Source organism: Rhinoderma darwinii, chromosome 4 (genome assembly GCF_050947455.1).
Source record: "Rhinoderma darwinii isolate aRhiDar2 chromosome 4, aRhiDar2.hap1, whole genome shotgun sequence".
In the NCBI taxonomy this organism is placed as follows: Eukaryota; Metazoa; Chordata; class Amphibia; order Anura; family Rhinodermatidae; genus Rhinoderma; species Rhinoderma darwinii.
The window spans coordinates 79,086,928-79,114,122 of NC_134690.1; the positions used below are offsets into that span (position 1 = coordinate 79,086,928).

Sequence of the window (27,195 nt, forward strand, 5' to 3'; positions counted from 1 at the left end):
GAGTGGGATGTTGGTTCTTGCTGAGGAAAAAGCAATTACAGTGGAATCAAACACAAAGAAAGAAAAAAATGTTTTACAACTTCAGAGAAGGTTTCTGTTTGTATGTGGCATTGTGAGGGCTCGTTCATATCTATCTACCTGTCAATGATGCATTCAGGGTATGCTAAGCAGCTAAAAACAAGCCGCTGACAGGAACCCTTGGGGGCACATTACATATGAATGCGCGTTGTGAATGAATAATACATACTGCCCCGGTATACTTCCTCTAGGTTGAGAAATATTACAGTATAGTTGAAGAGTAAATAGAATGTAAGGCCTTAAGCCTCAGGTCCACGTGGGATCACGGCGCCATTATTATTATTTGAGTGGTATGCTCCTGTGTTTCCCTCTCTAAAGATTAGGTAAGGGAGAAGAGGGGAAAAAAGGGGACCAAGACTGTTATTCTGTTTGTGTTGAGGTCACCTTCAATTATTAGTGTTGATGCCGACAATTTAGTAGGGAAAGAGATTCCAATGCAATGTCCCCTTTAATTGCTATGGAAAATTACCTAAAAGTATCTGTGTCATTTATGTTCAGATATTGTTTTTTGAGTAATTTTTATTTATTTTTATTTTACTCTTAATATTTATACAAGAGTGGTTGTTATAAAAACATTTTTATAACAACCACTCTTGTATAAATATTAAGAGTAAAATAAAAAGAAATAAAAATTACTCAATAAACAATATTGGTGTTGGAACATTACAGGGGGTCGCCACCCTGTTTTTAGTCATTTAAGTGCCCCGTCGCTATTGACTGCGACATTTAACGGGTTAAACGAGCGGGATCCTGCTCGTTACCCGGAATTTTCGGATGTAACACACAACCGACACGTTGGTTCTATGGAGCGGGTTCAGCCCATGAGCCCGCTTCATACTCCCCCAGCCGACATGCGCTGTGTATATACGGCAGATGTCGGGAAGGGGTTAATACTAAAAATACATTTGAATTGGACAGTTTGGCTTGAGTCTTCTGATTAAGGCGCTATTCACACGACAGGGTCCGAGTGTCGGCCGATAAAAACGTCCCTTTTGGTCCGTTTTTCATCTGTTCCGTTTCCGTTCTGGGTCGTGTTTCTGATTTTAACGGCCGATTTTGACCCAATTTGCATCAGTTTTTTTCCCTGGCCGTTTTAAAAACGGATGAATTTAACTTGTACATTTTTTGCCACACACATCCCTCTGCAGATAATGCCACATACTGCCCTCTGTAGATACTGCCATAGCCCCCCTTGTAGGTAGTGCCACACAGCCCCCCTTGTAGATAATGCCACACAGTCCCCTGTAGGTAATGCCACACAGCCCCATGTAGATAATGACACACAGCTCCCCTGTAGGTAGTTCTACACAGCACCCTTTTATATAGCACCCTGCCATAGATGGCACCCCCCTACCTTTCTGTAGATAGTGCCACTGTAGGGGACCATTCCAGGAGAAGTCCCTGACTTCAATGTCCATATATGGAGAGTGAAGTCAGGGACTTCTCCTGGATCGGAAACACCGTCCACAGCGCGAGGGATTCCGCTTCAGAAGTCCCGGACGTTACTCTGTCCGTGTATGGACAGTGAAGTCAGGGACTTCTTCTGGAGCGGAAAGACCAGCCACAGCGTGGGGGATTCCACTTCCCTGACGTCACTGTGTCCATATATGGACAGTGAAGTCAGGGACTTCTCCTGGAGCGGAAACACCGGCCACAGTGCCGGGGATTCCGCTTCAGAAGTCCCTTACGTCACCGTGTCCATATACGGACAGTGAAGTCAGGGACTTCTCCTGAAGCGGAATCCCCAATCCCCGGCCACAGCGTTGCCGAAGCTATGGCCGGGGAGAGAATTCCGCTCCTACAAGGAGCAAACAAATACTCTCCTCCTCCTCCTCACATGCACTTCGCACTGTGAGGAGAAGAGAGTGAATGAGCAGCGGAAAGATCGAATCCGAGTGACAGCCGTGCTTTACATGGCCCCATAGACTTCTATGGGAGCCATGTGGCTGGGAGAACGGCCGAAAATAGGCCATGCACCATTTTTTGATGGCCCAGATCACCGGGCCGTCAAAAAATCGGCCGTGTGAATAGTCCCATTTGGGGTCTATTGTTCCTACTGCGGCCTTTTGGTTTATGAGTTAAATTATTTGCTATTTATGTTTGTTAATTGGTAACCCTTAATAAATACAGCGGCCTTATTTATTCCAAATGATCTCTTATGTCTTTATTTATGCTTATTATTATTTTAGTTTATTATATAAGCAGCAAAAATACTAGCCAAATCTGCCACTTATGTAGCCAAAATCAGAATGATCCAAGTATTTAGTGCTTTCACAGTAGTATCTTGACCTTCTGGGTAAAATACCCCTCTCCAACCACCCATTATGTAATATGTTGTTTTGTATGGTGACGGTGAGTAGGATTTATATGCGTATAGTAAGGTATATGTGAAGTATTTATTTGTCAGCATGTTTATTATATTTTAAGTCTCTGTACTACCTAATTATAATGGATATGTTGTGCCAATGAATCTAAAATAAAAAATGATGCAACTTTGCAAATACCATTTTGTGTTTACAGCTCCAATGCAGACCTATGTTGAGCATATTACTGCAATTGCTGCTGTTACATACTACAGACATAACTGTGTGTAGTCTGATCCTACAGTCACATATTACTCCCTGCAGTCCGTCTCTAACGAGGGACGGATTTTGCTTGACAGCAGGGGTGCACAGCAGATTACAGGAAGGGGGACACCTGGTGGCAGTAACTTCAGACAGAATTTGCATGGGCGAAACAACTAAATTTTAATAGTAAGTAAATTACAAAATTGATGTATATCAGGTATACTATTAGGTAAGCATAAGTTGTTTTAAAAAGTAGTGTCACCTATTAAACAGAATCTAAACAGATTTTGTTGCAGAAATTTCAGGAACTGATAATTAATTCCATCCAGGGCCGGCTGCAGGTTTATGTGGGCCCTTGGACCATAGAGCCTTAGTGGGCCCCTTTGCGATGAAAGTCACATGGCTGCGGCAGTATAACGGCCCCCAGTTTGTGCCCCTCCATATAGAAATTAGTACCCCAGTTTGTGCCCCCATATAAAAGTTAGGTCCCCAGTTTGTGCCCCCACATAAATGTTAGGCCCCCTCTGCGCCAATAAAAATAAAAAAAACCCTCACCTTACCCTTTTTCACAACAAGCTAATGGGTCCTGTCATTACGTCCTGTCCGTGTCTTCTTTCTGGTACCCGGCGCAGCGACGTAATCACGTCACGCTGACATGATGACATCACATGCGCCGGGACGCAAGGTGTTAGAGTGGTGGGCAGAGGGTTTGCTCTGCATTAGTCAGGCGATGGGCCAATCTGCCACAGCGCCCCTCTGCTATAAATGTCATTGCAGCTGGGCAGCGTAAAGCACAGAAATTGACCTGTGGTGCGTTTTATTAATCCGCATCATGTCAATTGTATTTACGTAATCGCTGCTTTTTTGTTTAAGGTTTTCCCCATTGAATTTAATGGGGAGGTAAAATCCACAACAAACAGCAGATGTTGCAATTTTTGCGGCGGAAAAGCTGCGATTCCACCGCAAAAATCGCAACGCAGGCAAAAAAAATTATCTTATACTTACCCAGAATTATGTGCTTCTTTATCCAGGCTGGCCTTCTGGGATGACGTTTCATCCCATGTAACCCGCTGCAGCCAATCACAGGTTGCAGTGGTCACATTGGATGAATCATCATCCCAAGAAGCCGGTCTGCAGGACGTCAGAGGGTAAGTATGGGCGTTTATGTTTTCCGCAGGGGACATTCTGGCTAAAAAACATCATCACAATTTGGGTATGTGCACACACACTAATTACGTCCGTAATTGACGGACGTATTTCGGCCGCAAGTCCCGGACCGAACACACTGCAGGGGGCCGGGCTCCTAGCATCATAGTTATGTACGACGCTAGAAGTCCCTGCCTCGCTGCAGGACAACTGTCCCGTACTGTAAACATGATTATACTACGGGACAGTTGTCCTGCAGCAAGGCAGGGACTCCTAGCGTCGTACATAACTATGATGCTAGGAGCCCGGCCCCCTGCAGTGTGTTCGGTCCGGGACTTGTGGCCGAAATACGTCCGTCAATTACGGACGTAATTAGTGTGTGTGCACATACCCTTTGGGTGCGGTTCTTCAGCCGGAATTCCCTGTGGCCACCAGGGCGGATATGCTGTGTATTTTTACGCAGCGTATCCGCCCCGTGCGAACATACCCTAAGGCTGGGTAAATGCTGCGGAATTTCCGCAACAGAATTCTGTGTGGAAATTCTGCAGCATTTACAGTTAGCAGTAAAGTGAATGAGATTTAGAAAAACTCATGCCCACGATGCGGAAAAAACGCAAAAATAACTTTCAGAAATTGACCAGCGGTGCAGATTTTAAATCCATAGCAGGTCAATTTATGCGTTTTCGTTGCTTATCTGCTGCAGGTTTTCCCCATTGAATTAAATGGGGATGTAATAACCCACAGCAAATAACAAAGTCTTTCGATTTATGTTGCAGAAACGCTGCAAAAAAAAAAAAATTGCAACTTTTTTTAAAATTGGATAAAAAAAAGCTTATACTTATCATCCGGCCGTTGTCATACCATGTGACTGCTGCAGCCAATGACTGTTTGCAGCGGTCACATGGGCTGCAGCGTCATCCCAGGAGGTCAGACTGCACGGACAACTGAGGGACGCATCGCCATGACTACGGTCCGGGGTAAGCATGTGGTGCGGTTTTTCAGACGAAAATTGCTGCGCTTTCTAGATCAGATACACTGTGTAGTTTTACGCAGCGTATCCGACGCATGAGAACCCGGTCTAAGGGTATGTTCCTACACAACTCTGCAGCAGATTCTCAAAAAAACGCTGCTAAATCTGTGACAGAAATGTGCACCAAATAGTGCATTTTTGCTGCGCATATTGCTGCGGAAACGCTGCATTTTTTCTGTAGCAGTTTTAGACTTCAACATTGATTAAAGCATAGTATATGTGCACCTGCGGAATTCCAGCAATTTTTACTGCGTTTCCCCTGCGTAAATGCTGCAAAAACGGCAACTGCTGAATTTTTGCTCCCATTGATGTCTATGGGCCAAACACGCAGCATCTCCGCACAAAACACGCAGCATAAATTGACATGTTGCAGAATTGAAAGATGCACCGCAGAACACTTTCTGCACGACTTTTCTGCGTTTTTTTCCGCAGCAAGGGCATAAGATTTTCTAAATCTCATTCACTCTGCTGTTACTATAAACGCGGCCGAATTTTCGTTGTTACAATATATGGGAACCCAACCTGAAAGAGCATATGATTAACCTCCCCTCTCTCTTTCATTCAAATCACACCCTCTCCCTACCCCTTCCTTATAAGTTTGCTAAATTACACTATGTTTTTCTTGTGGAGTTTTACTAAAGTGAAAAAGCAGGATTTCATTTAATTTTAATGTTAAGGTTAAAGAACAGCAAAGATTCATGTAGTATTACTCATGTAATGCCTTATAATTGCATACCTCCCAACCGTGCCGGATTTAACGGGACAGTCCCGGATTCCGGGCAGTGTCCCACTGTCCCAGGCAGCCGGGGGTATGTCCCGTTGTCAACTGTATCTGCGTCCTCAGGACTAAGATACAGTTGAACCCAATGCTGAAGCAAGGAACCGTCAGCTCCCTGCTTCAGCATTAGTTCAGAGCGGAGGAGCAGAGGGAGCTCCTCTGCTTGCCGAGGACTCCCCGGGCACAGCGCTACTTTAAACCATGTATGGACAGTGACTACTCCTGGAGCGGAATCCCCATAGCACTATCTACATGGACACTGTGCCAATATATAGGGGCACTATCTACAGGGGACACTGTGGCGCTATCTACATGGGCACTATCTACACTGACTTTGGCACTTTATATGCAGGCACTGGCACTAGGGGCAGCTAAGGGGGCATTATACTGTATGGGGGCAGCTAAGGGGGCATTATACTGTATTGGGAAGCTATAGGGGCAATATACTGTATGAGGAAGCTATAGGGGCGATATACTGTATGGGGCAGCTATGGGGTATTATATTGTACAAGGGCAGCTACGGGGGCATTATATTGTATGGGGCAGCTATGGGGCATTATGCTGTATAGGGGAATTTGTTTGGGAATTATACTGCATGGGGGCACCTGTGTGGGCATTATACTGTATGGGGGCATCTGTGATGGCTTTATACTATATGGGTGCATCTATGGGGGCATTATACGGTATGGTGGCAGCTAAAGGGCATTATACTATGTGGGGGCAGCTGTTTGTGTGGGGATTGGGTGTGATTAGAGGCGTGGCTTAAAAGAAAACATTTGCCAAGACGGATGTCCCTCTTTGTGATGCTTAAAAGTTGGGAGGTATGTAATTGTATGCTGAATCATAAGACTGTATGTAACCTGATGTAAAAATATAACTGGAGGTAAAAAAAAATTAGCCTGTGGTAAAAAAAACAACATAGGTTTTAGTTTTTTTATTTTAAAATCCTCCATCCATAAAATTAGTCCACAACTGAAAAACTAGGCCAGGGTCTTGTCTTGTTCCTTGAGAATTCTTCGGCAGCCAGCTGGAATTGACAGGTAACATAGCTGAAACATATCACAACAGCTGTCTGTCCCTTGATTTCTACTAAATAACTGGTAAGTAAACGTCTGGGGTGAGAGATCACTGAGAAAAAACAGGCACTGCTGAGTTTTCTATGTATAATCAGATTAGCGCATGATAAGCAGAAGATAGCACCTAACGTTCAACATCTGCCGAGGAGCAGCTCTGTTTGTTGTAGATCCAGGTGCTTTTCACATTATTTTCATTGCGTCACCTGTCCAAAAGCAAAATCTCATATACTAAGAAACCAATATCAGAACTCCTGCACACATAAGCATGCAAATGAATGATAATCTGGTTGTGTTTTTTTCTTGTTTATATTTGGAATCTTTTCGCCTGTTTTGTAATCTAGCATATAGCCAGTTCAAGTTATTATGTTTAGTTTCATTCTAGTTTATTATAGAATTCACACCATTTAAACGTGAAGTATGGAGAAAATCCACACTGCAGGCTCTTCACTGCGTTGGGTGTAATGCCGGGGGTTAAGAGAAATGTATATACACAGTAATAAGGAATTAGGTCTTATTTTACTAAAACTTACATTTCATGTGGCTCAAATTCCTCTCTCTCTACAAAGCACATGAACATGGTCTCTAATGAAGGACATTTATGACATATCCAAAGGATATATCATAAATGTCAGATAGATGTGGGTCCCATCTCCAGATCGGGGCCCCCTAAACCCCCTTCTAGCTTTTTGTTCTCATGCTGCCCTCCCGCCACTTACTGATTACATGGTCGGGAGTTACGGAAAAACCGCTTAACTTGCTGAGCTACGCTGTTTCCGTAACTCCCATAGAACTGAATAGTAGATACGGAAACAGAGTAGCTTGCATGCTACGCTACTTCCGTAACTGCCATTTAATACTATACGTTACGAAAACAGCGTAGCTCAGCGAGTTACGCTGTTTCCGTAACTCCTGACCACGTCCCAACCATGTAATCAGGAATTGTCCGGAAGTCAGCGTGTGCACAAAAAGCTAGAACGGGGATTAGGGGGCCCCATTTTAGAGATAGGTGGGAGGCGCATCTATCTGACATTTATGACATATCCTGTGGATGTGTCATAAATGTCCTTCAAGGGAAAACCCCTTTAAGGACTTCAAACGTCTGTTTGTTGAAAGAATTGACAGCAAGCAACATCCAACTTGGCAGATCAACATTTCCACAGATATCTGCCTTCAGTCTGCATCTGTCCCGCTTATTTGTGTCACAAAAAGGCGCCCACAGTTGGCAGAAAATGGTCTAATCCAAAATCTCTAGTGCAGGGGTACTCAACTACTTTTGGCAAAGGTCCACTTACCAGGCTCTGTCGTCAGGTAAAGGTCCAAGCTGAAAACCAGTAGTAAATATTTTTAGATGTCACACCCCCCATGCAGATAGTGCCACACAGTCCCCCTGCAGATAGTGCCACACAGTCCCCCTGTAGATAGTGCCACACACAGTCCCCCAGTAGATAGCGCCACACACAGGACCCCTGTAGATAGCGCCACACAGCCCCTGCCCTTTAAAATAGTGCCACACAGTCACCCCCTTGTAGATAGTGCCACACATACCCTCCTTGTAGATGCAACACAGTCCCCTTGTAGATAGTGCCTCCAAAACAAATTAAAAAAATGTATACTCATCTGGCCCCGTTCCCATGACGAATGGAGCTGCTCTGCAGGCCTCTTCAGCCACGTTAGGCCTGCAGCCTATGAGATGCCGAGACAGGATCCTTGTGTAGGCCGGCACGATGCACTGATGCACCAGCGTCTTATAGGCTGCAGGCCTAACGTGGCCTGTAGCCTAGTGAATGGCTGACCATTCACTAGGCTGAGTGGCTGAGTGCATTCAATTGTATCGGCCAACTAGATACTTTTACTTTTGGCTTAAATGGTCACTACCCTTTCAGCAAACTTTGCATAAATCAATAGTACAAGCAAATTTAATTAAATTTGTAGTATATCTTATTAGAAAAAATTGCCTCTTTCTCACCTTATCATTCTCCTCCCCTCCCCCCATGCCCGCTCTCTCCTAAATGTTCACTTATTAATTTCATGGACTATTAGGCTATGTTCACATGGAGTATTTTGCAGGAGGAATATCTGCCTCAAAATTCCGTTTGGAAATTTGAGGCAGATTTTCCTCTCCCTGCACGCCGATTTTCGCGGAGTTTTTCGCCCGCGGCCATCGAGCGCCGCGGGCATAAAACACCGCAAAATACGCTTTCTCTGCCTCCCATTGAAGTCAATGGGAGGTCAGAGGCGGAAACGCCCGAAGATAGGGCATGTCGCTTCTTTCTCCCGCGAGGCATTTTCGGCCCGTTTTTGCCGAGTTTTGCGACGCGGTTTCCACGTCAAAAAACTCGTCAAAATACTCCGTGTGAACATAGCCTTAGTTCACTGAGGGATCAGATTACAGCTGCCCTTAAAAGTCTATGGAGAGGGGAGGGGGAGCCAGAGAGACACAGACGCTGCAGCTTCTGGTAAGATTCTTATGTCACACCATTGCTGGATTCTCAGCTACACTGATCTGTACTCTGTATAATCTCCATGTTGCTACAGCTTCTTTATAAACGTGATAGATGGAGATAGGAACAGGATTCTCCTCTTCTCTGCGTGCAGTGTATGGCAGACATGATAGCTATTAGGCTCTGCTCACTAGCTCATAGAAAATTGAGAATTATAGATGTAGCCTGCAGAGGGGAAACTGCTAAAAAAAATATATGCAGAATACAAGTTCTATAATGACCAGAAATAGAGTTATTCCTCATTCACACACATATGACGGCTTATTCGGAAAAGTCACATAAAAGGTTAGGTACGCTTTAAATAGTATTTCTACTGAAAACTTACAAACGGCCATATATTAGTAAATCAGAAATTTGAGGCACAGCCAAAGCTTGAGAATTATGTTTGTCTTTTTTTTTTTAATATTGCCATTTTTTTCTGTTTTTGCTGTGGAAGCTTTTTAAAAAGTGACAACAGGAAGTGAAGTCATAATGATTATTTTGATTTGTCCCATCAATAACACATTGACGGTTTACTGTCAGTTCCAGCGAAAATAAAAATGACAACCAATATGGCCGCACTTTCTGTTCAGTAAATAGAAACATTCCAGTTTAAATCTAGAGTCTGAAAAGCATCCTGATCATGTTGAACTGACACAGGTGATTGGCTTATTACAATAGAAAGCTCTGATACACTTGAGGCTGGATTCACACGAGCATGTCCGGTCCGTAAAGGACGGAACGTATTTCGGCAGCAAGTCGAGGACCGAACACACTGCAGGGAGCCGGGCTCCTAGCATCATAGTTATGTATGATGCTAGGAGTCCCTGCCTCTCCGTGGAACTACTGTCCCGTACTGAAAACATGATTACAGTACAGTTGTCCCGCAGCGAGGCAGGTACTCTTAGGGTATGTGCACACGAGAAGTGGCTTTTACGTCTGAAAAGACAGACTGTTTTCAGGAGAAAACAGCTGCGTCGTTTCAGACGTAAAAGCTCCTCCTCGCATTATGCGAGGCGTCATTGACGGCCGTAATCTTGAGCTGCTCTTCATTGACTTCAATGAAGAATGGCTCAAATTACGTTGCAAAGAAGTGTCCTGCACTTCTTTGACGAGGCAGTCATTTTACGCGTCGTCGTTTGACAGCTGTCAAACGACGACGCGTAAATGACAGGTCGTCGGCACAGTACGTCGGCAAACCCATTCAAATGAATGGGCAGATGTTTGCCGACGTATTGTAGCCGTATTTTCAGACGTTAAACGAGGCATAATACGCCTCGTTTACGTCTGAAAATATGTCGTGTGAACCCAGCCTTAGCATCGTACATAACTATGATGCTAGGAGCCTGGCTCCCTGCAGTGTGTTCGGTCCGTGACTTGCGGCCGAAATACATTCCGTCCTTTACGGACCGAACATGCTCGTGTGAATCCAGCCTAAAGGGGTATTCTGATCTCAGACATAGGTACTGTGCTCTCAGTACAACACAAAAATGTGAGGACTCCTTCTGTAGACTTAACCTATTGTCAAAAAGACAAAATGTTCTGCCCTATGAAGCACTTCTTATTTTTTCACTAGCAAATACTGTCAATGAATAGCTAGTAACGGCTAACCCATTTGGTGAATAGTTGAGCAGGGCCGGCTCCAGGTCTATCCGGTCCTTTGGGTGACAGAGACACGGTGGGCCCCAACCCTTGGATTGACAAGTGTAGAGCAAGTTTACCCACATAGGAATTGTGCTTCAAAGCCCAGTGGGCCCTGCTCTCTTCACAGTTTTGCCTGGTGCGGATGCTGGCCCTGTAAAAGACTAGGTTTGAACATAGTCATTTTTGTTACCATTGAATATTCTCAGTTAGATGGTAGTCGGAATCACTATGTGTAAATTGTCCCAGTGCTGAGATCACAATCATTATCTGTCCTCCATAAGGGTATGTTCACACGGCTTAGCAAAATACGTCTGAAAATACGGAGCTGTTTTCAGGCAAAAACAGCTCCTGATTTTCAGCCGTTTTTGTAACTACTCGCGTTTTTCGCGGCGTATTTTACGGATATTATTGGAGCTGTTTTTCAATGGAGTCAATTAAAAACGGCTCCAAAAACGTCCCAAGAAGTGATATGCACTTCTTTGACGTGGGCGTCTTTTTACGCGCCGTCTTTTGACAGCGACGCGTGAAATAACACCTCTTGGGAACAGAACATCGTAAAACCCATTGAAATCAATGTGTAGATTTTTGTAGGCGTAATGGAGCCGTTTTTTCAGGCGTAATTCGAGCTGTAAAACGCCCGAATTACGCCTGAAAACAGTGCGTGTGAACATACCTCAATGTTTTCCTGATTTAATCTTCATTATCTGATAGTTTGTAGACTGTGATCAGCACAGAAAGCCTTATTATAAATAAATTATAGTTTGCCAGAATGCAAACAAGCTGCCAATCTGTTCCCAACCGAGCAAAATATCACAGAATGTAAATGCAGAGCTCATATTAACATCCGGATCATGAATTAACTAGATCTTGTTCTAAAAAGCCCAAATCATTCCTCTATTGAGACGACCATATTTTACGTCCATGTGCTGTACGTTGAAATAACGGACAGCACACTGACCCATGCAAATTAATGGGGCTATTCACACATGCGTGTTTTTTCACACACACTGTGTGTCCGTTGAGTGAAACTCACTGCATGTCCTATTTTGGTCTACTTTTGCAGGCCACGTCGCCCATTGAAGTCTATTGTTGCGTAAAAAAACACAGACAGCACACGGACAACATACGTGTGCTGTCCGTTTTTCAACTGTACTGAATGCATAATGCACACTCCATTTTCTTATTTGCGGACGCAAAACGGACACGCTCATCTGAGTAAGGCCTTAGTAAAACTAGTTATTCCTACTACTTCTTGTTTTTCCCGACAGTAGATTTGGGCCGGGTACACACGTAGTGTAAATAGTGCAGATTTTCAACAACGGATTTCGTTGCGGAAAATCCGCAGCATAATACAGTAGCAGTAGAATGGATGAGATTTGAATAAATTATAAAAACTGAAAATCTGCTCAGAAATGGACCTGCGGTGCAATTTTTTTATCACGCAGCATGTCAATTGTATTTGCGTAATCGCTGCTTTTTTGTTGCAGGTTTTCCCCATTGAATTCATTTGGGAGATAAAACCGAAACAAATACTAGCTGTTGCAATTCCACCGCAAAAAAACATATCTGGATTTCTGTGTTTCTTTGTCTAGGCCGGCCTCCTGGGATGATGTTTCATCCCATTTGACTGTTGCAGCCAACCACAAGCAGAAACGATCACATGGGATGAAACGTCATCCTAGGGAACCGCGAAGCAGTACGGTAGAGGGAAGCGTTGCCATGGCTATGAGTAAGTATGAAATTTTTATTTCTTTTTACGTGCAGTTTTCCGCAGCGGACATTCCAACCAAAAAACTGCACCACAATCCTAAAAGTGATGACAGAAGATGCAGCTGGAAGACCGGGCGGTCTGGTTGCTTAGGCAATAGTATGATGCTGGAAATCTCTCCTGCAAGGAAAAGCAGGTGGTCCAGCTGCCCGAGCAACCGTACATTAAAGGAAGCTTTGCAGGATAGGCTTTCGGCCTACGCACCTGAACCACCAGCTCACCCGGCTATATCCCCCACCATCACTTTTAAGCTTCTGGCAGGAGACGCGGCTGCACTCATAGCTAAACAACTCTTTAAAATTCCTGACTGTATCCTTACAGTCCTGACAGCAGAATACATGCTTCTATTAACAGGTGCCATGGCTCAGTCAATGAACTACAGATACAAGCAACTGTAAAATAGCCTGTATTCCAAGGATGCCAGGTACTCATAAGTTTAAAATTATTGAACCGTAGCTGAAAATTATAAATTGCAGTAAAAAAAAAAAAGTGATTAATAAGAAATGCATAATTAAGGCAAATAATGGCATGTTCACACAGTTTGACACTTATTTTGCAATGGAAACCGCGGCAAAAACCGCATCAGAAAACGGCCATCATTGCCTCCCATTGTTTTCAATGGAAGGTGAAGTTTTTTGCCCTATCTTGAGGCTTTTTCTGCCTCAAAAACCCCATTGAAATCAGTGCGAGATGGAAAAAACGTCGCGAACGACCGACACGTTTGTTGACGCATTTTTTTAATGTGTTTTATGTCAAAAACCACTCGTGATTTTTCCCTTTGCCTGTTGAAAAAACAGGTAACAAAAAATGCGTCAAAAAACGCCTGTGGTGCAAAACCACTTAAAAAAAACGGAGCTGTTTTTTTTTCAGGCAGAATTTTGTGCCTGCAAAAAAACTCTGTGTGAACATAGCCTAAGGAGAATAGTATAAAAAAAACGCCCGCTGAGTACGAACCATGTAAAATATTCTTTAATTAAAGGGTGTGCAACGTGTGACTATTCTTGCCTCCCACCCGTCCCATGAGACGATATTTCCTGAGTCGGTGAGATACTAGAAAGTCTGTTGAGCAATTATTTATTGTCCCTTCTGGCCGCTCCATCCACACACACTGTCCAGCTGTTCCCCTTTTCTGAGTGCATCATGCATATGTTACTACTGTGCAACTCCAAAGCTCAAGTTCTTCGTCAGTCCTATTCATATTGTTCTCTGCATAAGATAAAGCGTATCCTAGATAGAAGATTCCCAGCTTGCGCCTATGCTAACTCTGACCTCTCTAGAGGATTACACATGGGGGCAGGGAAGATATTGGCAATGCCCTGATACTTTTAACTTTGAATGGTTAATGAGACAAAACCCCCATCTTTCAAATGGTGACAATGGGAAAACAAATGAACTGGTTTATAGTAAGAACTGATGAAGAGGCATTGCATTTCTTTATTGTAATTTAGGATTCTCCAGATAACTGAATTTGTAAAATTACAATATCTATGGATGTATGCTGGGATAACTGATTCTCTGTTTGCACTTAGGTTGTCATCAAAAATTTTGTAAATACTGAGAAATATCCAATAGGGTCAGTTCACACAAAAAACACCCGAAATTGCCACCCATCGATTTCAATGGGAGTCAGAGGAGGTTTTTTTTCCCGGCACAGATTGGCCGCTTGTGGAGAAAAAAAGCAGCATTTCTTTTCTTGCCCCAGTTTCTGCCTCTGACCTGAAATCAATGGGAGGCAGAAAAAACCTGCAGCGCTTGTTTCTGAGCGTTTTTTCCCAGCAGTCCTTGCATTAGCTTTACTGGCTGTAGGGAAAAAACGCTGCAAAAAAAAAGAAGGCGTAAAAAAAGCGCAGGCAGTTCAAAATCTGCCGCAAAGTTCCTGAAGGAATTCTGAGGCAGATTTTTTCTAAATAATAATATGATATATAGAATTTTAATGATATATTGGCATAGGGTAAAGGCAGTAAAATATGATCACTTATTTCTAATCAGAATTTCTGTTTTTCTTTTGTTGCAGAATGTTTCTTAACAGGGCGGTCTCATAAAGACTACCCCTCTCTATATGCCCTATTAGGGTTTATGGACATCAAAGAGGGGCTCTTGTTCAGGACCCTCTCTATGGTCCAGAAGGGACAGCTGTACTGGCGTACCCAACCTGTCAATGCATTACATGAACAGCCATTCCATAGCTCCCAACATTGTCATCCCCTTTAGCAGAACACTTTTAAGCCCCTAATCTGCTTAGTAACGCCCACAAAACACCCAAAGAAAACCTCGACAATCCTGCCAAAATCTTGATAGTCAGGAGGTATGCAATTCATTTCAATGGCTGTCATGTAATGATACAATTCCTGGCAGTGAAAAATTAGTCACCAGTCACAGCTGATCGGTGGAGGTTAGAGAAGCCAGCTTTATAAGTGAACCCATTTGGAGGGTCTGCATTATTTTAACAACCCCTTTTCTGATTGAGGGTCCCCTTGCATATACAAGATGCCCACTGAAATGAATTAACACCCATTGTTCAGGGGCGTAGCTAGGGGGGGCAGGCGGGGCATGTGCCCCGGGCGCAACCCGGTGGTAGGTAAGGGGGGGCACCGAAGAGCAGCTGATCGCTGCTGATAGGTGCCCCGTATGTCGGACACCTGCAGCAGCTTTAGGAAGAGCCAGGAAATTACGGCGTTCTGACTGGGTTCTGTGACGGCCAGGGAGTGGACCAGTCCAGTCACCTGACTTGTCACCTGACCTCACATCAGTGACATGAGGTCAGATGAGACTCAGGTCAGGGGACAGGTCCACTCCCATGCTGCAGCCTTCCAGCTCTGCTGTTACACATGCCGAGAAGCAGAGAGGAAGCTCCGCCCACAGCCCGTTCTGACCTGTGATGCTGTCAGCAAGGAGACATGGTGTCTGTGTGTGTATATGTGTGTTTGTATGTGTATATGTTACAGTATATGTGTGTGTGTGTGTGTGTGTGTGTGTGTGTGTGTGTGTGTGTGTCTGTGTCTCTGCATGTGTTTATCTCCTACATCTTCTACATTATCTGTACTCAGAGAGTTATCACTGTGTTATCTGTGGTGTTACATAGGACTGCAGGCAACATCTACTACATTATCTGTGCTGTGTACATATGTGCCTGTGTGGGTATATATGGGTCTGTTTGTGAATGTGTCTTTGTGCTTGTATATTTGTGCCTTATATGTATTTGTATATGTTCAGGTCTGTGTATTTATCTGCCGGTGTGTGTATATGTGTCTCTACGTCTATATATTTACCTGTATGTATATATTCCAGATGTGTGTATGTATATTTGCCTGTATGTCTAAACATCTGTCTTTATGTATGTACAGTATATATGTTCCAGCGTGTCCATATATGTGGTTACATTTTGGTTTGTGTAGGGGGCGACAATAAAGAGTCCCGCACAGGGCACCATCCAAGCTAAGGCCGGCCATGGCTGTCACCAACCCTAGTCAGAAGGAACTCCGTCGCTGCCTGCGCCGAATGACCTCCTCGGCTTCTCCGGTAAGTCACACCAGGCAGAGCGGAGAGTGGTAGCGGTAGGCTACCGCTCACCGGTCTGTTCACAGTGTGGCGCTAAGTACAAGGGGGGGAGTGTGGCGCTATTTAAAAGGGGGGGAATGTGGCACTATTTACAAGGGGGGGGGAGTTTGGCGCTATTTACAAGCGAGGGGCTGTGTGTGGCACTATCTGCAAGGGGGCTGTGTGGCGCTATCTACAGGGGGCTGTGTGTGACCTCTTTAATTTATTTTCTTTTAATTTCTTTTTATGTTAATTACATTATAGAACTACATCGCTTGTAAAATGTAGAAATGCTTTTATACTCGAGTTACATTAAAAAAATTGTGAAAAAAAATTACACCTCATTGGGAAAGCATACCTGGCGAGGGGGAAGGAGATGTCGGGAAATAAGTTGTGGGGGGCGCCAATCTGAATTGTTGCCCCGGTTGCAGGAGAACCTAGCTACGCCTCTGCATTGTTTACAATACATCAGTATGTGTCCCCAACTTCACAATCATTTTTCTTGGCAATTCTCTTGCATACAAAGTTACCAATAAGACTGGGACTTTATGGTAACAGTAAAATCAGTTCTATAAATTGGCAATGGAAAATATTTTACCTTGAATTTACAGTGATTGTCTGTTTCCTTGTAGACTTATGAAATACCTGCCCCAGGACACCGATACCAGCGACAGCCACGTGACCCACATAACAGTGATAGCAAGAGGACCTGTCAAATACTGTGCCAGCCATTGGCCCATCATAACAACTATAATAAAATGTGTTCCATCGTTTTGACGGAATGAATACCGTAGTCGAATGCACTATTCATTCCGTCAAAACGATGGAACCCTTACACGACGGTGACAAACGGAAACCATTTTCACCGAATCAGTCACCATTGAAATCAATGGTGATGCAAACGGAAACCTCTGGTTTCCATTTGTTTCAGTTTGGATTCCGTTCATGGGTTACCCTGACGGAAAGCTCCGACAGAACAAATTTCGTCCCCACACTGCGGAATGCCACCGTAAAAACCGCACATAAATTGACCTGCGGTGCGGTTACTTCAACCGCAGCATATCAACTAATGCTGCGGACACGCAGCTCTTCTGTTGCGGGTTTACCCATTGAATTCAATGGGATGCTTAAACCAACAACAAAGCAGTGTGTGTTGCGATATTTGCGGCGGAATCACAGAGATGTCGCCGCAAAAATCACAAGTAAGAAAAATAAAAATAAAGTTATACTTACCCAGAGTTCCCTGCTTCTTCTCCAGTCTGGCTTCCCTGGATGACATTGCAGGCCATGTGACTGCTGCAGCCAATCACAGGCTGCAGCGTCACATGGCCTGCAACGTCATTCCAGGAGGCTGGACTGCGCATCGAGAAGAGGGAGGGGGTAAGTATGAATATTTGTTGTTTTTTTTGTTTTTTCTACGGAAATTCCGCCGGGAAAAACGCACCACGATGTGGTGCGACTTTTAGGATGGCTTTCCCTGCAATGTTCAGGGCGGATACGCTGCGTAGCTTGACACAGTGAATCCGCCCTGAATACGCTGTGTGCGTTCCTACCCTAAAAGCAACTGTGGAAGTGTATTGGTCAATTGGTTGTCAAGGACTTTCTCCAAAATATCAATTTACTGTGAAATATCTACTAAGTTTCCTACGTTTGTTGAGGAACGAGATGAGTTTAGGCATGAAAGATGCAATTCCCCTTTAAATAACACAAAGACTTAATTTTCGAAATCTCCCTATATGTATTTTATAGTTCTGCCTTAACACCTTCCATGACCTTTGACTTTATTCTTTTGGATACCGCCAGCTCCCACACACAATAGGTATTGCATACGCAGCCTGAACTCCCTACCTACAAGCAAACACTCTTTAGATCCTCCCAAACTCCTACATTGTAGTCACCAGCATTTTCTTTAATCCAACCTAAGTAGTATTTTTACCAGTATCCCCCCATCCGAAAGCACTAATCAGGCTGGATTACAATTTCCACCTTTTGTTTCATTGTCTTTGCCTCCTGTGTAATGAAATCTTCTGCAATTATCCGGACTTCCTAATGTATAGACATGTGCACATGTTAATGTCCATAGCTTTTAAATGTAAAGACATTGTTGCAGTATGGCACGTGGACTCCATATCTGGAGAAGGGTGGCAAAATTTTAGAAAGCTGCAGAAAGTCCTAAAGGGGATATCCGATGTTCTATGCACCATTGGCTTGATTTTTGTTTGCATTTCCACTCAAATATTTATGAATAGATGCAATCCGTGTCCATGAATGTGGCTCCATTAAATGCAATAAGGGATCATTTTTATTTTTCTACATAACCTGCAATGTTATTTTCATAAATGGATAACATCAATGTATACATATTATATGAGTGAAACTGTATAAATATATACACCCAATATATACACACATGTACACAAATGAACCTAAAATAAAAAAAATAAGCCATTTCATTATTAGAAGCTATGTACACTTTTCAAGGCAATTTTTTGTTTTCTAATAGATCGTTTGATTTTGAACAACTTTTGAATTGTTTTTTTATTTAAAAATAAATTAACTTTTTGAGATACAGCATCTCTGTACCCTGCATACATAAAAGATGTATCTTGCGGGTAAAGCCAAATCTGTCATGTCAGCAGGACTGATGGCTTCGGTGAACACTGGTCCTGCGTCTCTGACATGCAGGATCCAGTGGTTATCGATCATGAACTTAGATGTGATCGATAACAGTTGGATCCTGCGTGTCTCTAACCAGTGTTCACTGAAGCCGTCAGTCCTGCTGACCTAACGGATTCAGATTTGACTGCAAAACACAGCTGCTATGTATCCAGGATACAAAGAAGTTGTATCTCATAAAGTGATTTTTTTTTTTATAAAAAAAAATTCAAAAATTGTTCAAAATCAAATAAAACATTGAGTTATTTAAAAAAAAATTGGATTCAAAAGTGTATATAGCCTATTATTATTGATAGACTTCATTAAAAATATTCTATCGTTTTGCATACACACACTATGTATAATGATAACCGTGCCTAAGGTTGTGTTCAGGGATCTCCCAACTAAGTAGCATTCATGCACACAGCAGCAAGGAGGTAGGAGGCCAATAGGATGGTCGTTTCCCTCCAGATCATAGACAGGTATGGACATCTTCCTTGGATACCAGGCATAAACATTGTTTCCATCTCCTGAAGCAGGCCTAGAGTGAAAAAAACATGAAGATCTGGAACACAATGTAAATTAGGAAGATAATGATTGACATCAAATAAATAAATACATTTGAACTTGGGCAACCCCTTTGAAGGATGAGTTGGTATGCTAGATCATCATGTAGAAATACTAGTCATATGGTCCCCAGGGATCAAAATCAACTTGAGGGAACTTAATAATAAAGGACAAGCAACTGTTGTTCTTGCCTTGGTGCCTTAACATGTGCACTTTTAAGGGCATCCTATGATGATGAAACAAAAACTTTAATATATACATCATGTTAATGTTAAGAATATTGGAATTCCAAAACGCCACATGGGGTGTCTGAAAAGTGATTATAAAAACATACATCAACTTCTAATGAACTCATGCAGGACAACAACTCCATGTTTTCTCACCTACAGTATTATAATCTTGGACAGTCACTGCCTCTGAGTAGATCACATATTAATCCACTAAACACACTATTTTGGATATTACTATTAGTTGATTGGTTACTACCAACGATTGAGTGGCCCATCCATATCCCTTTCCGCTGCATCCAATACCTAATTTTAAGAAAAGCTTGGTCATCCAAAGGGAGAGTTATTGTATCTGTACAGTATAGAGAAGACTACATCTAGCATGGAAGGGGTTAAAATAAGATGAGACTGGATTAAAAGGTTGTGTTTTTATCCTGTTTCGGAGTTATGACAGAATTAATAACTTTTAGGTAAGTATAGATGATATATTCTTAGGTGCTCCCTACTTTGAGCAGATTTGCAACAAGGAATTCATTGGAATTATTTTCTTTGGTCTCCGACAGTTCTCCACATCTGTCGAGTGACATGCTCTGTCAGGATCTCATTTGAAGTCCTTCCTCACAGGTATTTAAGACCTTGAGTAAACCATTACGATATTATAGGAAACACTGAACAGTTTGTATGAGCAGCTTACTCAATATAGCTGCATCTCTTGAGTCAGTGTAGAGTAAAGCGTCTCCATTATAATCACTCCATATATGACCTATTTACCTGTTGCCCAGTATTTATGTAGCACTAGCAAATTCTGCAGCCTGCACAAAAAATGACTCACATAGAACGTGTCACCAGTGGGGCTCAGAATTAAATTTCCATGTCAATTTCATGCCAATTAACCTAAGTATGTTTTTGGAATGTTTGAGGAAACCCAGTCAAAGATCAGGAGCACAATCAAACTCTATACAAAAGTTGTCCAGGTCAGATTTGAATTGAGGATCACAGTGCTGCATGTTAGCCGTGCAGGGGGTAGTGTGCCACATGCCCAAACCACACACTAGTTTACAGTGAGTTGCAGTATTGTGAGTCGCCCAGCTTACATAGGTGAAGCACTTTGAAATAGTGTTATTCACCTTTACCAGAGGCATAGCTTGGTTCTCCAGCACCCAGGGCAAAGATTCAGTTTAGCAACCCCCCCCCCCCCAACCTCTTCCCCGACATCTCCTTCCCCCTCGCCAGGTTTGTTTTCCCTACCAATAAATGAGGTGTAATTTTTTTTCCACATTTTTTTTTTATGTAACTCGAGAATAAGGCCATTTGTATATTTTACAAGCAGTATCGTTCAATATACAACACCAGAACAAAGCTCATTACATATAAACAGCACCAGAACAAAGCTCATTACATATAAACAGCACCATAACAAAGCTCATTACATATATACAACACCAGAACAAAGCTCATTACATATATACAGCACCAGAACAAAGCTCAGTACACATATACAGCACCAGAACAAAGTTTAGTACACATATACAGCACCAGAACCAAGCTCAGTACATATATACAGCCCCAGAACCAAGCTCAGTACATATATACAACACCAGAACCAAGCTCAGTACATATATATATATATACACACAGCACCAGAACAAAGCTCTGTACATACTAGTCCTTCTCAATGAATTAGAATATCATCAAAAAGTTAATTTATTTCAGTAATTAAATTCAAAAACTGAAACTCATATTATATAGATTCATTACACACAGAGTGATCTATTTCCAGCATTTTTTTTATTTTATTGTTGATCATTATGGCTAACAGCTAATGAAAACCCAAGATTTAGTGTCAGAAAATTAGAATATTAAATAAGTCCAATTTCAAAAATTATTTTTATAACCGAAATGTAGGCCTACTGAAAAGTATGTACAGTATATGCACTCAATACTTGGTTGTGGCTCCTTTTGCATGAATTACTGCATCAATGTGGCATGGCATGGAGGCGATCAGCCTGTGGCACTGCCGAGATGTTATGGAAGCCCAGGTAGCTTTGATAGTGGCCTTCAGCTCGTCTGCATTGTTGGGTCTGGTGTCTCCCATCTTCCTCTTGACAATACCCCATAGATTCTCTATGTGGTTTAGGTCAGGCGAGTTTGCTGGCCAATCAAGCACAGTGATACTGTGGTTATTAAACCAGGTATTGGCACTTTTGGCAGTGTGGGCAGGTGCCAAGTCCTGCTGGAAAATGAAATCAGCATCTCTATAAAGCTTGTTAGCCGGGGGAAGCATGAAGTGCTCTAAAATTTCCTGGTAGATGGCTGCGTTGACTCTGGACTTGATATAAACACAGCTGACCAACACTGTTGCTCAGTGGTCCAAAGTCCTGTTTTCAGATGAAAGTAAATTTTGTATTTCATTGGGAAATCAAGGTCCCAGAGTCTGGAGGAAGAGTGGAGAGGCGTCAATCCAAGTTGCTTGTGGTCCAGAGTGAAATTTCCAGAGTCAGTGATGGATTGGGGAGCCGTGTCATCTGCCGGTGTTGGTCCACTATGTTATATCAAGTCCGGAGTTAACGCAGCCAGGAAATTTTAGAGCACTTCATGCTTCCCTCTGCTGACAAGCTTTATTGAGATGTTGATTTCATTTTCCAGCAGGACTTGGCACCTGCCCACACTGCCAAAAGTACCAATACCTGGATTAATAACCACAATATCACAGTGCTTGATTGGCCAGCGATCTTGCCTGACCTAAACCCCATAGAGAATCTATGGGGTATTGTCAAGAGCAAGAGGAGACACCAGACCTAACAATGCAGACGAGCTGAAGGCCGCTATCAAAGCAACCTGGGCTTCCATAACACCTCAGCAGTGGCACAGGCTGATCGCCTCCATGACATGCCGCATTGATGCAGTAATTCATGCAAAAGGAGCCCCGACCAAGTATTGAGGGCATCTACTGTACATACTTTTCAGTAGGCCAACATTCCGGTTATAAAAATCATTTTTGAAATTTGCCTTATATAATATTCTAATTTTCTGAGAATCTAAATTTTGGGTTTTCATTAACGGTTAGCCATAATCATTAACATTAGAAGAAAAAAAATGCTGGAAATAGAGTGTGTAATGAATCTATATAATATAGGAGTTTCACTTTTTTAACTGAATTACTGAAATAAATTAACTTTTTGATGATATTCTAATTCATTGAGAAAGACTAGTATATACATCACCAGAATCAAGCTCAGTACATAAATACATCACCAGAACCAAGCTCATTACATATATACAGCACCAGCACAAATACAGCTCAATTTAGTGCAACCTCTGCCGTATAGGCTTGCACTAAATTTTATACAGCTCCCAGTATGGCCCAAATAGTGCTGATTAGAGGTAGAATAAACATTTACATGAAGTGACTCACAGATTGTCAGATTCTAGTTGTTCTTTTTCTCTTTTCGTCTCCCTCCGGTCCAGACCTCTATGATGACTACTCCCGGCCACGGCCCATTTCTGCAGTTTGCAACTCAGATGTCTTCAGCTTCTCACTTTTCAAACATTTCTGCACCTATAAACAAAAGATAAAGTTCTCATGGTGCCAGACACTGTGCCCCTAAATATAACGGCGTCATACACTGCACCGCTAATTATAATAGCACCATACACTGTGTCACACACACGCACACACGCACACACAATGCCCCCTGTGGTCCCCTACATAGATCCCCCTGTAGATCGTGACCCCCATAGAGCCCCTGTAGATAGTGCCCCACATACAGCCCTGTGTAGTGTCCCACATATAGCCACCCCTGTAGATAGTGCCCTACATATAGCCCCTTGTATATAGTGTTCCACATATAGCCCCCTCTGAAAATAGTGGCCCACATGTAGCCCCCTCTGAAAATAGTTCCCCACATATAGCCCCCCTGTAGATAGTGCTCCACATATAGCCCACCCCTGTATATAGTGTCCAACATATAACCCACCCCTATAGATAGTGCCCTACATATATCTCCCCCTATAAATAGTGCTCCACATATAGCCCACATCTGTATATAGTGCTCCATATATAGCCCACCCCTGTATATAGCCCCCCTGTAGATATAGCTCACCCCTGTATATAGTGTCCAACATATAGCCCACCCCTGTAGTTAGTGCCCTGCATATATCTCCCCCTATAGGTGTTCCAAATATAGCCCACCCCTGTATATAGTGCCTCACATATAGCTCCCCTATTGTGCTCCACATATAGCCCACCCCTGCATATCGCTCCCCTGTATACAGTACTTCACATATAGCTCCCCTATAGTGCTCCACATATAGCCCACCCCTGTATATCGCCCCCCTGTAGATAGAGCCGACACCCTTGTAGATAATGTCAGTCAAATTTTTATTAGAATAAAAAAAACTTTACACTCACCTTAATCCTGTTCCCGCGTTGTCCAGTGGCAATGCTGTGGTTGAACGATGCAAGCAGCGCGTTGCCGTCATCGCGCCGCTTGCGTTGTTGAAAGGCGCTAATGTGCCTTCTTGAGCAGGGGGACCTTGCGGGCACTGCAGGATTTTAATCCATTACGGCGTAATGTGTTACCAATGGTTTTCTTGGTGACTGTGGTCCCAGCTGCCTTGAGATCATTAACAAGTTCCCCCCGTGTAGTTTTCGGCTGAGCTCTCACCTTCCTCAGGATCAAGGATACCCCACGAGGTGAGATTTTGCATGGAGCCCCAGATCGATGTCGATTGACAGTCATTTTGTATGTCTTCCATTTTCTTACTATTGCACCAACAGTTGTCTCCTTCTCACCCAGCGTCTTATGGTTTTGTAGCCCATTCCAGCCTTGTGCAGGTCTATGATCTTGTCCCTGACATCCTTAGAAAGCTCTTTGGTCTTGCCCATGTTGTAGAGGTTAGAGTCAGACTGATTAATTGAGTCTGTGGACAGGAGTCTTTTATACCAGTGACCATTTAAGACAGCTGTCTTTAATGCAGGCACCAAGTTGATTTGGAGTGTGTAACTGGTCTGGAGGAGGCTGAACTCTTAATGGTTGGTAGGGGATCAAATACTTATTTCTCCGTGCACAATGCAAGTAAATATATATCATTTTGACTATGTGATTTTCTTTTTTTTTTCACTGGTAAAATTAACCTAGCCTAAAAATTCTAGACTGTTCATGTCTTTGACAGTGGGCAAACTTACAAAATCAGCAAGGGATCAAATACTTATTTCCTTCACTGTATTCCATATCCCGTGGATATGCCATAAATGTCTAAGGTGGGAAAACCCCTTTAATCAGAGTTTGACAATGAGAGCTCATTTATTTATCGGTAGGTTACCTTAAATTATATAAATAAAATTAAGAAACACGCAACAAATTGTAGTGTGAAAACGCACTGTAGTGTCTTCTTTAGATTAAATCTAAAGGTAAACTGTGAAAAAGTGTTCAAAGAGAATATACACTTTAAAGGTGTTGTCCGGGCATGGGACGTTTTTTTCATACTGGATCCACAGGATAGGTTATCAGTATATGATCGAAGGGGCTCCGACGCCCAGATCCCACACCGATCAGCTGGTCCGACTGCCTTTGGGCACCGGATGTCCATTGAATATTCACTTAAATAGGAGCAGATCTGCAGTCCGGCCGCTATGCAGTGTACAGAGCCATCTGCTTCCAGCATTGAACACTGCATAACATCCGATGCCTGCAGGCAGCTGGTCCCGTGCCGGGATTACCCCTTTAAGGAATACATGGGAATAGTCATATTTAGACAAAAAATTCACTGAATGTATGCAGGAAAATAACAAGGAGACAGAATTTTAAGATTGCTTTGGGTGTGCACAAATTGAAAGAAAAAAAATAGACAATATGCCTAGCATAGATATTACCCTGCCTTGATACTAAGACGTAAAACACATGTTAATGTTCTTTCAAATTAAGACATTTTACTTGGTAATTCTAAGTCCTTTAAGGGCATTTTATCCAAGAACACTGAAACATGTCACATTAAAGCAGTTTGTCTAGAGGAAATACCAAAGTAAATCAGATCTGATAAAAAAAATTGATAAACAATCTCAGGAAACCGTTGGTTGTAGACATTCATGCTAATGCATCTAAGATGTAACTAAAGGTTTATGCACACCAAGAAGTGGGCCAAAATGAGCACCTTCTAGTACTAGAAAGTACAAGAACGCTTACAGATTCTAGTTCATGTCATCATAATAGCATTACGAAGTTTCTCCAGATTTTCCAGATACATATTAAGGGTATGAATCTCTCCACCACATCCAAACAGTGTTCTATTGAACTCAGATCTAGTGAATGTGCAGCTATTGGAATATTTTGGACTCATATTCATGGATCCAGCTTTTAGATGACATTTTATTTTTCATATGATGCATTATCTTGGTGGAGTAGCCTTTAGAAGTTGGGTAAAATATGTACATGGTTGGATGCACATGATCAGCAACATTCCGTAGTATTTTTTTGTATCAAGGAGCAAAGAAAACATTCCCCACACCAATACACCAGAATGGATTCATGGATTAGTGAAATTTATGTCAAATTCTTACTCTGCAGTAAAAATGAAGGTTTTTCAGACCAGGCGACATACTTCCAATTCTCAACTGTCCAGTTTTTGTGGGCTAGTGACCACTGTAGCACCAAGTTCCTGTTCAGTAAGTGTACTTTCAGAAAACTTTTGATATGTCATATGGACATATCAAAAGTTTTGATCAGTGGCGATCCAGGGGCTGAGACCGCCATAATCGTTAAAACGAAGGGGCAGAAGTGCCCAGCTGAGCGCCCTACACCTTTAGCTGTGATTGTTTCTCCGCATCAACCTGACGACGGGCTCACATAGAACGTCTACACCGTGTTCCAGATTATTATGCACATTGGATTTAAGTGTCATAAACATTTAATTATTAGTTTTTCAATTAAACTCATGGATGGCATTGTGTCTTAGGGCTCTTTGGATCATTGTAATCAATCTCAGACACTTGTGATAATTAGTTTTCCAGGTGTGCCCAATCAAAGGAAAACTACTTAAGAAGGACATTCCACATTATTAAGCAGGCCACAGGTTTCAAGCAATATGGGAAAGAAAAAGGATCTCTCTGCTGCCGAAAAGCGTGAAAGGTATGAAAACATTGGATATTTCAAGAAAACGTAGGCATGATCATCGTACTGTGAAAAGATTTGTGGCTGATTCAGAGCACAGACGGGTTCGTTCAGATAAAGGCATAATGAGGAAGGTTTCTGGCAGACAAATTAATAGGATTAGGAGAGCAGCTGCTAAAATGCCATTCCATTTTTTATCTCCCTATCTCCTGGATCTACATAGTGGATTTTTACCAATCTTCAAACCGGAATTTGGGCTGCAACTGTCTCTACCTAAGTCTAACTTGGACACGCACCTTGGGATGTTATGCTCCGAGCATAACAACATCAGGTCAGCACAATTGACCACTTTTTTCCTTTTGTTCTCACCTAATACAGGCTCATGCACTATGTGCGCTTTGTTTCCTTTTTCCCTATAGCGTGATCATTGCAAAGCAGCAAACAGGTATTTGAAGCCGCTGGTGCCTCCGGAGTCCCGCGAACCTCAAGGTGTAGGATCCTCCAGAGGTTTGCAAGTGTGCATAAAGCTATTA

The 27,195-nt window shown here is 42.7% G+C and overlaps 1 long non-coding RNA gene across 1 annotated transcript in view; it reads right to left on the minus strand.

The window, feature by feature from the left end:
• Window positions 1-19,137: 19,137 nt before the first annotated feature.
• Window positions 19,138-27,195, minus strand: part of LOC142760738 (uncharacterized) — a 29,369-nt gene continuing 21,311 nt past the window's right edge. The window contains exon 3 of the long non-coding RNA XR_012883383.1: window positions 19,138-19,300. This is a non-coding gene — a long non-coding RNA (uncharacterized LOC142760738). The remainder of the gene's footprint in view (window positions 19,301-27,195) is intronic.